This window comes from Cetorhinus maximus, chromosome 15, assembly GCF_964194155.1.
Source record: "Cetorhinus maximus chromosome 15, sCetMax3.hap1.1, whole genome shotgun sequence".
Classification (NCBI taxonomy): Eukaryota; Metazoa; Chordata; class Chondrichthyes; order Lamniformes; family Cetorhinidae; genus Cetorhinus; species Cetorhinus maximus.
In genome coordinates this window covers 90487638-90501012 of record NC_135893.1, presented here as the reverse complement: position 1 = coordinate 90501012, position 13375 = coordinate 90487638, and the positions used below count along the sequence as shown (strand labels likewise).

The window sequence follows — 13375 nt, the reverse complement described above, 5'->3', positions numbered from 1 at the left end:
GTCTTCCGAGGCTTCTTCCCAGTCTTTTGAGGGAGCAACAAGTCCCTCAGAGTGTCCTGAGTTCTTCCTTTCTAGTCCTAGAGGGTCCAAAGGTCCATTCTCTTCAGTCTCCTCTTTTCAATTAGTCTTTCGTTGCAAAGTCTTTGTTGCCCTTGGAATTCAGTCATTCTGCAACCTACACTCAGCTTCCCAGAAATGTCGACAGCAATGCTGACAAAATGTTGTCCTATTCTGCACACGATGATGTCCTACCAGATGCAGAAGAAAACCCTTGTGCCTCCAAGATGTCTTCCCTAAGCGCTGAGAATACTATGGGAGATTGAATCCCCCAGCAATGTGACTTGGGGAGGGGAAGTGGGAGTTGGAGCTGAGTAATGAAAAGGGAGTTACAGAAATGTTAACTAAATGGTTAAAGAGTTAGGGCTGAATTTTCAGTGCCCGCGTGCTTGGCTGTGTGAACAGACAATATGGCGAGAAGGCCAGACATCGGTTTCGTCATGTCGTGAAACTGGTTTGCGATCATCCGTTTAGCCCATCAGCGGGCGACGTTCCCCACCATCGGAGGTCGGGAAACTCATTGTAATACATCTGCATATCATTATAAGGCCAGTCCGCCGGAATCATCCCCCCACACCCCCCTTGCAGAGTTGTCTGTCCATGTCGGCGTGATTGTACGCCGGTGCAGAACACGTCTTGACAAGTTGGGGAGGTGAATGTGGATGGAGGTGGGGTATTCGGGAAGGAAGGGAACATGCACGTTCACTTGGACATCCCCGAAGGAAAAGGGTTGTGGCTGGTAGGTCACGGAGGGGAGGTGGAAGTGATGCCAGAAGGGTCAGCTGTGATGGAGGAAAGGAAATGGGTGAATGGGGAAGGGGAAAAGAAGGGGGAGTATACGAAAATCTGAACCCAGGCCATGCTGTCCAAATCGAAAGCGAAGCGACAGTGGTGGTGGTTGAGATCAGGTGCTGTATGGGAGTGTGACCATTGGGTGGGTGGAGATGCAGGTCAGCTCAGATGGACAACTGAAAGCAAATCCCAGCAGGCAGCATTCAAAATGCTCAGGACATTGAGGTGAGTGTGATACAGGAAGGATCTGCGTGTGTGGGTGAGTGCTCTGCACTGCCACACACACACTTCTCCCTCCAGAATCACTCGTTGGCCGGCTGCTCCCTCTGCGGTGACAGAGGACGAGGTTGAGGGGCTGACAGGCAAAGGGGACTCAGAGGGAGAGAGGATAGCCTCTGAGGTTCATGGGTGGATAACCCAGGGGTGTCCAGCTGCCGCTCCTCCTCCCTTCCAGTGCCCAGGGGCCGCCAGCCTGACTCCTTGAGGGGAAGGAGCACCTGGAGGGACGTTGAGATGCCCTGTTTCCTTCTCACGTTGCTGCTGCAGGAACTCACTCATCTCCGCATTCTGCTGAACCAGGGTCTCCATAGTGTCCACCATCCTCCCCATGGAGACCTCCATACATGCACATACGGGCACCACTTCATCAGAGAGCAGGTAGATACAGTCCTCCAACTCACGTGCCACTGTGTTGAGGGCTTCCAACAACTCTGCGTAACGTTCCCCTGCATTCTGCTGACTCTGCAGGATGAGTTGGAAGGTCAAATCCAAAGGCTCATCATCTGACCCGAAACTCACAGATGCCTCTTCCCCCATAGTCCTCCGAGTGCCGGGAAGCTCCGCTGAATCTGCCTCCTCCTGCTGCGGACATGTGTCAGTGCGGTGACCACCAGATTGTGAAGCCGAGCCTGACCTAGATCTCGGTCCCACTGAGGTGTGTGTCTCTGCGCTGGTGCAGCATGGGGGTAAGCATTGTGACGAGTCTTCCGGGCTGCTTATTTCCAGCTCTTCAATGGAGGAGGTGTCCTCTTGGCTGGAGGTGAGGACTTGGATGGGGTTGGGGGACCGGCTGGCTGAGGGTGTTAGTTGCTTGGCAGAGCTCCCTGTGACCCAAAGTAGAGACAAGTAGTGCATGGCAGCACAGTAAAGAGCAGTAGACAGAGCACTTGCATCTGCGCTGAGAGGGGGATGATGTGGTGCAGGATCTTCACGAGGGTGTTTGCCGCTAACCTCACCGTCACCGCAGGCACAGGCCATGTCCTCACCAGTCAGTACGATGGCACACTCCTCAAAGTGAGTGGGGGGCCTAATTGGGCCACTCCACCCCCTAGTTTGGACCTCTTCCTGTTGATGTGAGCCAGCTTCTCCTGCCTGAAAGCAGATGGAGAAAGTGTGAACAGGAACATGGCACTGTGTGGGATGTTTGTGTGGTGAGTGGAACCATGGACAGGTTGAGGATGTGAGCTCGAGAGGATACGAACCTGATGGGTTGTGAGGGTGCGTGTGGGAGTTAGTGGTGTTGTCCCTTGAGGTGTGAAATCCCTGTGGATGTGTGATGGGTTTGTGAGTGTGTGAGTTGAGAGTGATGAGAAGAGTGAGTTACCCTGGCGGAACAGATGAGATCATTCATCCTGTAGTGGCACTGGATGGCTGTCCTCTTTTGCAGGGCATTGGCGCTGACCAGAGCTACCACCGTCTCCCATGCTGGATTGGTGATGCAGCTGCCCCTCCTGCAGCCAGAGCAGGGGTAGAGGACATCAGCGCAGGCCCCCATGGTGTTCAGAAGGCGCTCGAGGGACAGGTCACCGAAGTTGGCGGGGGGAGGGGCTGCAGCCTTTTTGCCTTTCAGGACCATCCTGTCTTCTGTGCAGCAGTCCTGGGCTGGAAGCACTGAGAGGTGCGTGCGCGACTGCATTTTAAATGTGGCACCTGGTGTGGTGAAGTGGCAAGGTGATGGCGTGGCTGGCAAATGAGAGCCCGCCCACCCTGGAAACATCCTTTCCTGCTCGCTACCGCACGTATTGCAAATCTGGGATGATTTTGCCCATAGTTTCATGTTGTTGTGAAAAGTAGGATGGTATATTTGGGGGGAGGTGTAGTATAGGGAGTTAACAGATGGGATATGCTATATGTATGATGTAGATGATGATGTACCACTGACACTAGTCAGTAATGTGTTGGACTCTCTATCTCTCTCTCTCTTTGGAACCATGCCAAAGAATTAAGTGCCTATTCTGTAACCTGTTTAGAAGTAGTGATTATAAACAAGTGTTAAGTGGACAGCAGATTGTGTCTACAGTCTGCCTAAGAACCAAGCCCCATGCCTAGAGTCCAAAACTGAAGGACCCAATCTCAGAACAGTTGTAGTTGACCCCATCCAGGTGAGTGAGCATGGTTCAAGCAGAATGCAGAAGACATGACACTGAGGTACCCCATACACCATTGTTACTCGTAGCAAAGGTAGTGACACTCCTTAACTTTCATCACAGCTTTTAATTCCAAAATTCTATTACAGCAAAATGTTATGAATACCACAGCACTTAATCAGGGGTTTTAATGTTATCCGTACTATAAACAGTGAGATGTTGCACATCCCAATATTTCTACCAAAGTCTACAAAAATAGAACGTTCTTCCCTGACAACAGTCTAAGAATTTAGGCGTGCTGGCAAACTCTCTCCCACGTGTTGCTTACTTTTGACAATTCACAGCCTCCTACTTGGCTTAAAAACCTGAGATCTGATTAGTGTTTAAGTAGCAACAAAATAAGATTTCCAACGTGCCCCGTGCATGCCAATCTGAGCAACTGAGTGCAGTGGGTGCAATCCATCTGAACAACTGGTGCAGTCTCACCTCTGCTTCGCCAGCTCGCCCTGCTTTAATTTTTTGGCGACAGCCTTTTAATTAGTATATGAGGCAAACCCGTCTCCAGGAGGATGTCCCGCCTCACAAAGCAGCCGGCCAACTGGAAGCCACACCAGTATCGGTGGCCACTGCTGGTACTGCAGGAGGCTCAGGAGGAAGAGGAACTATGGATGACCCGAAACCCAGGTAAGTCCAGATCTCGCTGGGGCCTGAGGCAGCCGAGGGACATGTTGGACAGGGCTAGAGGGGAAAGTAGACGTGGTGAGGTAAAATTGTGGGGGGTGGTCCTCAAATTGGCACGGGGGGCCCAGAATGGAGGCATCTCCCCCTTCACAGACCAGCAGACCACAGGGTTGGACCTGCTGGGCTACACGCTGAGCGCAGGCCTCCTCCGCTGCCTGTAAAATCATAGCGGGGTGGGCAGGCCCCAAGTGGGCACCTCACCAATGATATGGCACTTTAACTTATGTCTTCACCCACTTGTTTTTCCACCCAGATGTAAAATTCAGCCCTTTGAAACAGAGATCCAATAGATCCCACTTTCCTGCTCATTCCCTATTCGTTTCAGTAGAAAGGTATTTTCTCAGATGTTAATATGTTTGCTGAGGTCTTCTTCCTGCCAAGGTTTCCCGATGTGCTGGAGACGCAATGCCCACCAGCCCTATCCTTATACAGTAAAATGCTTCTGGTTAAGTTGTGGGGTCCTCTCTGCTCTTCATACTCTAGATATTTCATCTTCCGTATTTAAACTACTCCCTCAAGTGAATTTTAGCACTGCACAACTTTTGAAAGTATCTTAAATAAAAACAGAGAATGCTGGAAATACTCAACAGATCAGGCAGCATCTTTGGAGAGAGAAACAGAGTTTCCACTTGCCCTGATTTCCAGGTAAGTTTGAATGATGCACTCAGGATAACGAGCAGGAAATTGCTTAGCTACAGGATCCATTCCGTGTCTCCATAGGATCTTCCTGAAGTCTTTTAGAAGTAGTAGAACGTAACAAAATCATGATCCCATTTTGAACTTGAACTTGCATCTGAATCTATTAAAAGTAGATGAACAGCTAAATAAATAACAATGCAATTTGACATATATATACAGAGAGGGAGATTGAGAATCTTACAGTGAGTGTTAATTCCTCAGAACAAGAAAAATAATAAATGGTTTTTCATTTTCCAGACCGAATTTTGGGTGGAATCTTATGCTCTCGCTGGTGGTGAGCTTGCAAGTGGCAAGGGCATGTACCCAACCAGGATGGTGACCCACTGCCTCCCCATCTCTGCCAGAATTAAGTTCAGGGCAGGGAGGCCCATGTACGATCTTCCTGCCCTGCTGCCAATTGAAGTCCTTGTGTGGCCAATTAATGATCACTTAAGGGCCTCATCCCCCTGCTGCTGGTATTAACCCAGCTGCAGGCGGGCCTGTCACCATGCGCTATACACGGCAGCTAAAACCCTGTGGCCGACTGTCCTAAGGCGGGTGGTGTGTCCCTCGATCAAAGGCACTCGGTGCCTGATTGAGAGACTGGACATCAGGAAGGGCGGCCCTGCTGAGAGCCACCCCCCCTGCCCATGCTTCCGACCCCATGCACCCCTCTACCCTCAATCCCCATCCCATGAAAGCACCCCCCCCCCCACCCACCCACCTTACCTACCTGTGGCCTGGGTCGCTCCGCAATCCTGGGACTCCGGTGCCTGTCCTTCAGGCAGCAGCCACAACCTCCCCAGTGGCGCTGCTGAGCACAAGAGCCGCCACCCTCTGATTGGCCAGCAACTTTTGGTAGGTGAGACTTCCGCCCCCTGGTGCCTTGATTCCAGAGGAAGGCCTGCCACTGCCTGATTGGCCTGCCCGAAAAGAAGCAGCGCAGGTCTCTTGCCAGCTCTCCAGCCAGCAGGCACACACCTCAACAAGATTCTCCCCAAAATGTCTTATAATTTTGCTTTTATATTTACACAGTGATTCTTGGCAACTGAAAGAGCTAATTGGCCCGACATACTTTCTATGAAAAGTCCAGACCAACTCATTGAGCACTGAATGGGCCATGCTCACAGATACCACCCAAACTGTTACTGAAGTAGTCAATTTCCCAGCGTTAGGGTTAAAGAACACAAGAGAAACCGACGCTGCTGTGACATGTTCCACGTTCAGTCCAGGAATGTGCTTGGGCCACATTTAACCCAGTTTCCACAAACAGGATTATTTTCAGCAGTCTAAATAGCACCCACATCCTCTAAATCATGGAAGCAGTTTCTTTTTGATCATAACTCACTGTCACAATCGTTTTAATCTGTCAATAATATGAGTTTCTGATGCAGCGATTGAGAAGTGAAATTGTCAGGTTAGAAATGATAAAGCAGTAGAAATGATTCAAAATTGAGTTGGGAAGAGGGCTTCGGAAGCAATTTTAATAAATGTGCTACTGTTGAATTTCAATAATGTTGAAAATGAATGAAAGAGATTGTGTGTCATTATGTATGCTGTGCCACCATTCCATTATCTGACACATGAAGAATAGATCCCTAAAATATAAAATGAAGGTTTATTGATTTGGACACCCCTTGGCCCCCTCCTATTTCTCATCTACATCCTGCATCTCAGTGACATTGTCAAAAACACAATGCCAATGCATATGCTGATGACTCCCAGCTCTACCTCACCACCACCTCTTTCGATCCACTGAATTCACTGGGGATAAAAACGAGGAGAGATGTAAAGTGAATTGTCAAATCGCTGTGATCCACTTTACAATACTGCCAGAAATCAAGCCGGTCTACAGTGTGTGAAACTTGACAAGCATATGTGGTGGTGAGCGGGAGCAGTGGGATCAGATCAGGAGAGTGCACTCGAGTGGAGAAAGCAGAAGAGACCAATAGCTGTCAGTGAACGGCAAGTGTGTAAAAGAAAACAGAGAAAGAAAATAAACACCTTAAACTTCCTCAAACTTCCTGCCCCTGCACCGTAACACGGACAGAATTGCAGCTGGAAACCTGCTTGTGCACCTACATGTGGTTTCCGTCGCATTTCCAGCAAAGAAATGGTGGTACAGTGGCTAGGAAATTCAGGGTCAATGGTACAAGTGAAAAAGAGAGAGGGAAATACTGGAGCTGAGAGGTTAAGGTAGAATTGAATAGAGGTGATCAAAAAGTTATGAAAGGATTTGAGAAGGGAAGTATGAAAGATTATTTCTATTGATTGGCGTATTGGTAACCAGGAGTGCAAAAATGGTTATTACTTGAAGTATGAAGAGAAGGTTTGAAGGAATTGGAGCATGTCAAAAGCATATTGTGTTGTAAGCACAAGCAGCTATTGAAACTGGATCAATCACAATATTTAGGAGGGAGCTAGTCTTGGGAAGGTCACTGATATTAAAGGGTTTGAGGAAAAAGCATGGGAATGATTTTGCATAGATAGTGCCAATGATGGATGTGGCACTGGCTCGATGGGCCAAATAGAATCCTTCTGTCCCGACATTGCTATGATTCTTTGTATAAAGTTAAATGTTGTCAGCTCTTCAGATAATATTAATGGACAGGGAATTTCTTTAACAAGATACAATTATACAGTGCACGTACCTCACATTCTTCAAGCTGTATGGAAACACAAGGCATTTCAATGGGAGGTGATGCTCTGGGACTGAAGATGAAACAATCACAATTAAAGTTGAAATTAAAAACTGGAAACAAAAGACTGTAATGATACTGAACTAAATAAAAGGACTACACAGAGCAGGCCTCTACCTCGTTAGTATATATTTTCTATTTCTCCTTTTGATCCCATTTTGTGCTTATTGTTTTCCCTCTGCGCAGTACCTATCCCTAAAAAGTGCATATGCACCACCGATTGGTTTAGAAGTTAGCAAGCGGGGATGGAACCAATGGACCAATCACTTTGAGGTTAGCTCTATTTTGCTAGCGGGAACCGTTGTCACCAGTCCTTGTTCTCCAGCTCAGCCTTCCTGCTGCATATGTACACATTCTATCAGTTCCCAGCTCGGTCTCTGATCTGACATATCACCCAAATCTTGGTCCAATCCATCGCAGTCAGTGAATCCGAGATCCACCCCTGCAGCAAGTCCCAGACTACTTCCAATTGTCTTTCACAAGCAGTAACTGGCAGGCTTGAAATAGCCCTAATCCACTTTCTCCCTCAAGAAGCACCTCACTTCAGGGGAGTTGGTGGCCTAGTGGTATTGTCACTGGACTAGTAGTCCAGAGACCCAGGGCAATGCTGGGTGGACAGCAGATGGTGGAATTTGAATTCAGTAAAAAATCTGAAATTTAAAATCTAATGATGACCACAAAGCCATTGGCAATCGGTTCACTAATGTCCTTTAGGGAAGGAAATCTGCCGTCCTTACCTAGTCTGGCCTACATGTGACTCCAGATCCACAGCAGTGTGGTTGGCTCTCAACTGCCCTCTGAAATGGCTGCAAGCCACTTAGTCCATGGGAAAATAGGGATGGACAACAATGCTGGCCTTGACAGCGATGCCAGCAAATTAAAAAAAAAACCTCTACTGAAGTGGCCAAATGAGATCACAAACTAAACTTATGGGAAATCACAGCTACGTTTTAACATTATGGAAGGGATAATAATACAAAATGAGGAAAGATCTAGTGGTGAGGCCTACGAAAGCAAAATTCCCCTTCTTCACCCTACCTCCCTCTCCCTGGCTCGACTGAGACAGGTGCCACCTGCCCCTCCCCCACCCAACATCTGTAAATGTAGGCAGGGAAGCAAGAGCCAGTAATCTGCTAGATTTCCTCTGTTTACAGCTGACTAACCTACCAACTGCAGGGGTGGCCTGGAGCAGAGTGGCAGTATCCCTTAGGGTAGTGAAAAATAAGTCTTTGACTGACAGGGCAGAGAGAGAATGTCTCCTTTCATATGGGTTATAGTAATGAATCCTCTTCTGGGCCACCCTATTGCCCTTCAAAGAAAAACAAAGCTCTCATGGAAAGTCAACAACAAACCTACTCTTGCACTTTTTGAATATAAATTGAGTTGGTTTCTTCTTTACCCACTAGATGTCACCCTCACCTTGGATGCACTAAGGAACCAACACGCGGAATCATATTGTGATATTTCCAGTGCTTTCTAGTCAGTGAGTGGTTGTTGGGCACTACATGTAAGAGGACTAAAAACAAGCAGAAACAATAAATGTTCGCATTAAGGTATAAGCATAAACTGGAAAGTTATGATTTGACACAGTTAATGCACTTGGAATCACAGTGAGTGGGATTGAGAATTGCACATTTGCATTTAATTCCACTTTCGAATTAAGTAGCTAACAGGGAAAAGTAACATGTCGTATTTGGTTTTAATTATTCATATATGTCTTTAGTGGAAACTGTGCTATCAAATTGTTGCTAGTTTAAGTGTCTTTAGTTAATGTTGAGGAAGGATGAGCTCATGTGTTCAGGAAAAGCCAGTCCCCAATCAGCACACAATGCTGGAATAGACAGGATATATTTTCACCAGGATGAACAAATTGCAAATGTTGTCAAGCGAGAGCCAAAGCACATCCAAGCTGTAAATTCAGGGTTGTCTTTGATGAGCACCATCTATTGGTATGGTCTCTCCTACTTCCAAGCATCCTTAAGGTGTTGATTTTTTTTTGTATTGATGGAATGCGAGCATCGCTGGCAAGGTCAGCATTTGCTGCCCATCCCTAATTGACCTTCAGTAGGTGGTGGTGAGCCACCTTCTTGAACCGTTGCAGATCACGTGACAAGGGAACTCCACAGTGTCGAAATAGGGTGTTCCAGAATATTGATCCAGCAACGATGAAGGAACAAAGATATATTTCCAAGTCAAAAATATGTGGGACTTGGAGGGGACTTGAAGGGACTGATGTTCCCATGGGATTGCTGCTCTTATTCCTCTAGGGGCTAGAGGTTGTGGGTTTGGAACGTGTTGCCTAAAAGCCTTGGCAAGTTGCTGCAGTGCATCCTACATATGGCACATACTGTTGCTACTGTGTGCTGGTGGTGGAGGTGATGAATGAAGGCTCCTTGCTCTAGTCTGATTCATTCTTCCATAGGTCCTCATTATTATGTCACTTCGGATCTTTCTCATTTCTTTATCCTTCCCCTCAAAGTGCAGATAGTTAAACTCAAGCTTTATGGCTTCCATGCTGGCTCTTTGCTAAAGCAATCCAAAAGTGATTCCACCATCTCGTTTACCCTCAAGTGGAACCACACTTACCTCTTTAATTGAATGGTGCCTTGCAATTCAATGGCCATTTTCTTTGGACTGCATCTTAATGGAACAGTTATCTACATTACCTGCACTTATGCCTTTTCAATACAGGCTTTCAGGCTGTCTTTTAGCTTATTCTTTTATCATCATATATTGACATGCACTGCAATGCAAACTGACATAGCCCAGGCATTAATGTTTTATAACATGTGGAATGACACCTGTTGGAAGAAAAGCCACATAATCCCTCTATAATATTATTGGGTTTCTAATGATCAAGCACCACATAATGTAGTTAATGCAGTGACACTACAGGATCATTTTCCCTTGTAAATATTGTATCCTTTCATCAATTTTCCCTGGTTGTTTCTGATCTGTACATTTTAAACCATTCCCCTGCTGTTTAAAGGTTTTTTTTCTCATTTTTCTAAAAAGAAAATTTACAGATTTACTTGCTTTGTGACATACTGAGTTTATAAATAATAAATCGTAGCTTTGGTGCGAGCAAGTTGTTTCCCAATATTTCTTGAAATATGTCTTTGATTTATAAATATTCCAATGTTTGTGAATTTGGAGATATTAATCTCTCAAATTACTGCCTAATATATATGTTATGTATATATATAAATACCGGTGCCTGCCCAAGCCAAATACCAACCTTCTTTACCTATTCTTCAAATCTTTACTGTTCCATCTCCTACTGATGAATTTAAAATTTTTGGACATGGTTTTGTTTCTCGAGAGCGAGCGGAATGGGAAGGGAAATTCTAGGAACATAGGAACATAAGAACAGGCAATGGCCTTTGAGTCACTCAGGCCTATGCTGCCATTCAACGCGATCATGGCTGACCTGCAACCTAAATCCATGGGCGAGGTTTTCCGGCCCCACCTGCCAATGGGATTGTCTGGTCCCACCAAAAGGCAATGGACTGTTGGCTGAGGCGCCAAATCTCCGGCGCAGGGTCCTGCCGCGAGGGGGCTGGAAAATCCCGGCCCATACACCTGCCTTCACCCAATATCCCCTACAGCTTTTGCCCAACAAACAATCTATCAATCTCCGTTTTCAAAATTAAGATCATAGGGCATAAGAAAAAGGAGCGGGAGTAGGTCATTCAGCCCATCAAGCCTGTTCTGCCATTCAATCAGATCATTGCTTAACTGATTGTGGCTTTAACTCCACTTTCCTGAATAGCACATGGACGAGGCACTTGCGCTTTATCCGTGCGGAATCGATATCAAGAGATTTCGGAAGCACAACTTTTGTTTCTTGGAGCTGTTGGTGATCGTTTGTCTCGGCGTTCCAAAAAAAAAAATAACCCTTGACTATCATGTAGATCAGAAATCTGCCTAACTCAGCTTTGAACATATTCAATGACCCAGCCTTCACTGCCCTCTGGAATTCCAAAGACTAGCAACCCTCTAAGGGAAGAAATTCCTCCTCACCTAAGTCTTAAATAGGAGACCCCTTTTACAGGTTTCCCTAATGCGTGGCCACTTCCCTCGCCCACCCTACCCCCCACCCTGAATGTTTGTGCGCTATATTCAACAGCAGGGCTGCCCTTAACCACCCCCGCCACCAGCTGCCTCAATGGCAGGGCTGTCCTTAACCCCGACGCACCTGAATCTTGAAGTCCAACAGGCGACCCTGGCAAGCTCTGCACAATGTTACTGTGTACTCACCTCCGAGTTCCCCTTAAAGCGCAGGCTGCCAAGTGCACGCCTTTTACGTGTTGTTGTGAAACACCCGCCGACGTGGATGGATGATCCAGTGGGTGGGGGACGATTCCGGTGGGCTGGCCTGACAATGATATGTCGATGTATTACCATGAGGTTCCTAACGTCTGTTGGCGGGAAACGCAGCCCGCCGTCAGTGGGCTGAGCGGACAATCGCGAACTGGTTTCCCACCATCGTAAAACCAATTGTGCCATGCTGCCCACTCATGCCACTGATCACGTCGACACCAGTGGACATGGAAAATTCCGCCCTAAGTCTCGGGATTCCAGGAATAGGTAAGTTTTGGAGGTCTCAGGTAGAGGTGGCAGGAGGTTGGGCAGAGGGGGATTGGGATGTCGGCGAAGAGAAGGAAGGAGTTTCTGCGGTTACCGGAACATGAGGCGAAGGGGGTGCCCAATGTTAAAAATGAGCTGTTGATGGAGGTGCCACCCACCACACAACCCTCTTCCTGCCCGAGGCCTGAACTCGATATATTTTCAAGCTTCCCCCATATTCCCGAACTGCTCACACCAGCCTGAACGTTGAGGCACTTAATTGGCCACTTAAGGTCCTCTATTGGGGCAAGGGCAGGCTGGCTGGCCAAGGCCTCAACTGCCCTAGCGTGAAATTGTGGAGAGGTCGGAGCACGTGGGAACCCAGCGAGAAGCCCATCTGAGGAATTCTACGCTCACCTCCCCCCCACCCGCTTACAAAGTCGCCCACGGGGAGTGTAAAATTCTGCCCCCTATTTTTATATTCCATTCTTCTTTGCAATAAATGACAACCTTCTATTTACCTTCCTAATTATTTGTTGTACCTTCATGCTAACATTTTGTGATTCATGTACAAGGACACCCAGATCACTCTGTACTGCAGCATTCCGCAGTTTCTCTCCATTTAAACAGTATTCTGTTTTTCTATTCTTCCTGTCAAAGTGGACAACCTCACATTTCCCACATTATACACCGTCTGCCAAAATTTGTCCACTCACTTAATCCAGCCAAATCCTTTTGCAGGCGCTTTGTATCCTCTTCACAACTTGCTTTCCTACCTATCTTTGCATCACCAGCACATTTGGCTACAATACAATTGGTCCCTTCATCCAAGTCATTGATATAAATTGTAAATAGTTGAGGCCACTGCACTGATCCCTGTGGCATTCCACTGGTTACAGTTTGCCAAACTGAAAATGATCCATTTATCCCAACTCTCTGTTTCCTGTTCGTTAGGCAATCCTCTGTCCAGGCTAATAAATCACCCCAACACCATGAACTCTTATCTTGAGCCATAACCTTTTATTGTTGTCTGTGGAAGAGAATTCCAAACTCTTTGCATGAAGAAGTTTTTCCTGATTTCATTCTGAAAAGTCTGCTTCTAGTTCTTTGACTATGCCCCCTAGTCCTAGACTCCCAAGCCAGTGGAAAAAAATTCTCTCTACCCTATCTGTTCCCCTTAATATCTTGAAAACTTAAATCAAATTGTCCCTTAACCTTGCAGTGAATACAACCCTAATTTGTGTAATCCCTCCTTGTAATTTAACACTTGGTGTCCAGGTATCATTCTAGTAAAACTATACTGCACTCCCTCCATGGTCAATGTATCTTCCCTAAGGAGTTGTCCATTTCTTTTTTAGGTCCAGGGTACCCAGAATCTGCAGTCTTAGTCCTTAGATTGTGGCATCTCAGTTCAGCCTAACCAAAACCTGTTGTCTAGCTCATTGGGTTTTAAGGCATGGATGGGTCTCGACA

The 13375-nt window shown here is 46.8% G+C and overlaps 1 pseudogene; it reads left to right on the top strand.

The window, feature by feature from the left end:
- Positions 1-11073: 11073 nt before the first annotated feature.
- On the top strand, positions 11074-11216 carry LOC144691302 (U11 spliceosomal RNA; annotated as a pseudogene).
- The last annotated feature ends 2159 nt before the right edge of the window (positions 11217-13375 follow it).